At 37.5% G+C, this 3,245-nt stretch overlaps 1 long non-coding RNA gene across 1 annotated transcript; it reads right to left on the bottom strand.

The window, feature by feature from the left end:
* Nucleotides 1-546: 546 nt before the first annotated feature.
* LOC132054926 (uncharacterized) lies at nt 547-2,797 on the bottom strand. Its single transcript, XR_009414413.1, has 3 exons — nt 2,592-2,797; nt 1,998-2,074; nt 547-766 (listed from the first exon to the last, which is right to left on the bottom strand). It is a non-coding gene; the product is annotated as an uncharacterized LOC132054926 (long non-coding RNA).
* Between the last annotated feature and the right edge of the window lie 448 nt (nt 2,798-3,245).

Genomic DNA, 3,245 nt, shown 5'->3' on the forward strand with positions numbered 1-3,245 from the left:
GGCCCAAGCATAACCACAATTCCACTCGACTGAAATCCCAATAAATAACTAGAAACTGAACTTGGTCAAACATCTGAATCAAGACGACACATCTCATAGCACACCGTAACACGACATACGAAACCGATCGCATAAGAATCTAAGAATGAGTTTCCCACCATTCAGGGAAGAATAAGACAATGACATTCAAATACCAATTGGTATGAAGTGGCACGAAAGAATGAAAGAGGGGAAGTTTCCTAAAGCCCCATAACCTCTCGCAGATATCTACAGAGCTCTTCGTACAGATCCGCAAGACTCTACTAGACTTGCTCTTGAGCTTATAGACCGGGTAACCTAAGGCTTTGATACTAACTTATCACGCCCCATTTTCATGGAACGCTTCGGCACATACCAAATCCCACCATAGTAGACGAACCCATCTCAACTTAATTGATTATCTCAACCATTAAATCAATTTACAGAATTAACATAATAACAGAAATAATATTAAGTCTGGAATTTCATATTATTTTATAATAAGTGCGGAAGAACTACACCCCGAATCTCATGGTCTGAATCGTACAAGAGCACTAATCATAAATACATTTCCAAAATTCTGATAAAATTAGTCTAAAACAAAAATAAAATGTCTCTTGGAAGAAGATAAGACAAAGCTGAAGAATAGCCAATCCGAGTAGCTGAGTCCCATATGCTCACCCTGGAAAGCTATCGAGTCTGCCTCGGGACCGCTAACGAGGGATCAATGTCTCACCCAATGCGTAATCTGCACTCAAATAAAGACTATAGGAAGGTAGGGTCAGTACGCCGCAACGGTACTGAGTAGATATCACCGCCCGACAACAATTATATCACATATGCACAGTAAAAGGGAAGGGTAGAAGGATCATACTCACCTAACAAGTGATTCAGTCCAACACAATCCAGTAGCAAGTAGTTCAACTACGTATCTCAATTTAGCCAAATAGGAAAGAACTCTCAAGAATCCGGTTCCAACATTTGAACAATACAGCATCAAGTCACCACATTCATAGTCAATAAGGTGATAGCAACAAACATCAATGAAGTAAGACAATCCATCAACATTCAAATGTAATGTATGAAATGCAAATGTAATGTATGAAATGCAAATGCAATGCAGTGATACTCTTGTACTCCAATGACGGAATTCCTCCACGCCTCGGCAGCACAACCCATGAGGGACCCGCGAAGTCCATGCATCGTCACTCCGCACACAGCTCAGAGGACCCAATCATCTACAAGTATCGTAATATCGATGTTCTATATCAACCCCTCCGCACACAGCTCAGAGGTGACTTACCATGTTCCATAATCATCAATGTTCCTTCTCATTTGCATCAATAGTGCCAGTCACACAGCATAATAAATGATATGAAATAAATATGGAGCGATGCAAGTACAAACAATGAATAATATCAATTTCAAGTTGTGCCACACACAGTGCATCAAATATGAAATGAATATGGAATGATGTAAGTACAACAATGAATAATATCAAGTTCAAGTTGTGCCACACATAGCGCATCAAATATGAAATGAATATGAAACGATGCAAGTACAACAATGAATAATATAAAGTTCAAGTTGTGCCATACACAACGCACCCATATCATCAACAAGTGATCCACACAGTAATCATAATGAATTCCCAATTTTCATAACATTAAGAGCCAACTATCCAAAATGGTTATACAAATAACGAGGCGTACACTAGGTACCAATATCAATATCAAGTAATTGCATCCGTCTGATTGACTCCCAAGTTGCAAATAATCCACCAAGTCGTACAAACATAGCACATAAGATCCTATGAGTTTACAGGCCACGAGTCTGATCAACAGGTAACAAGCAGATACCAAAACCTAAGTTCCAACCCAAACTTCATACCTAAAGATTCACATGATGTCTCTAACACTTTCCAATTACTATATATGAGTCGCTAATCGAAGTCTAACCCAAAGTAAGCCTTAACCTACCTGGAATGCCGAAATAAGTAGTCACGAACCGTCAGCCACACGCTTGCCCTTCCTTTGAGTCTCCAAATAATTAAAGTCTATTTATATTCGAAATCTAGATTAGAAATCATGAAGATCAATACCTATATTGCTATCATTCTAATTGGGTCAAAAACCAACTCTAGAATTTGGGAAAACGGGGCCCACAAGGGCAAAACGAAAAATTCGGGGATAAATTATCCAATTAAACACTAGGTGATCAAAAATCATAAAATAATTGCTAAGTTAACTCAAGGATTCATCAAATTTCGAAATCCAAGTAAAACCCCCAATTTTGGGTATAAACCCTAACTCTTAAATTCAAGAATTCATCACTAATAATGAGAGGTATATGATTAACAACTTTAGATACATCATATTCTAGCATAAACCCAATCAATTTCATCATTTAAAGCAACTTAGGAAGTCTAACCAATTTTATGAACTTCTCAAGAAAGACCCATTAAACCCTCTTTCATGAAAAACCCCAATTTTCTACTTTAGAAATCATGGATTAAAGCTTAAACCAAGGGAATGAATCAATTTTAAATACTTAGATTATGGTTTAGAACCTACCCCATGAAAGAAACTTGAAGAACATCCTTGAATTCTCCTAAACTCAAGCATTTAAGATGACAGAAACCCCAAACAACATTAATAGCAAAAACGCCCAGCTGTTTTGCCTCGTTTCTGGTGCCAAACGATCCCAAAACTCGTTTTTGATGCCTCCAATGGATTCCTTGTGAAATTTCACTCAAGTTAGGCTTTTGAATGACTCCATTTGACCTTACAATGAATGAGATATGGTGGTTTCAATATTTGGAAGAATGCAGACATTTAAATTCGAATTCAGTAGCAGTTTCGTAATTAATCTGAAAAATCTGTCAACCCAATTCTTAGTAAAATGACCATAATTCCCTCATACGATGTCGAAACTCGATGATTTCAGTTGCTATGGTTCCGAAATTACAATACGGATATAATGGTCGAAACACGAATCAATGGCCGTTTGCTTAATATGGTACCCTTTATGCTCAAATCGACATCAAAACCGAAAACAATCACCATACAACCCAAACTTGTCCAAAACTCATTGGAATCTAACCAAACTTTGTGGACATGTCCAAAATCATCATATAAACTTATTGGAACTTTCAAAACATCGACACGGGAGCATCTTGACCTGATGTTGGTCGTGGTCAACTCTAATTCTAACTTAACTAGTTCCTC

This window comes from Lycium ferocissimum, chromosome 4 (genome assembly GCF_029784015.1).
Source record: "Lycium ferocissimum isolate CSIRO_LF1 chromosome 4, AGI_CSIRO_Lferr_CH_V1, whole genome shotgun sequence".
NCBI classification, from domain to species: Eukaryota; Viridiplantae; Streptophyta; class Magnoliopsida; order Solanales; family Solanaceae; genus Lycium; species Lycium ferocissimum.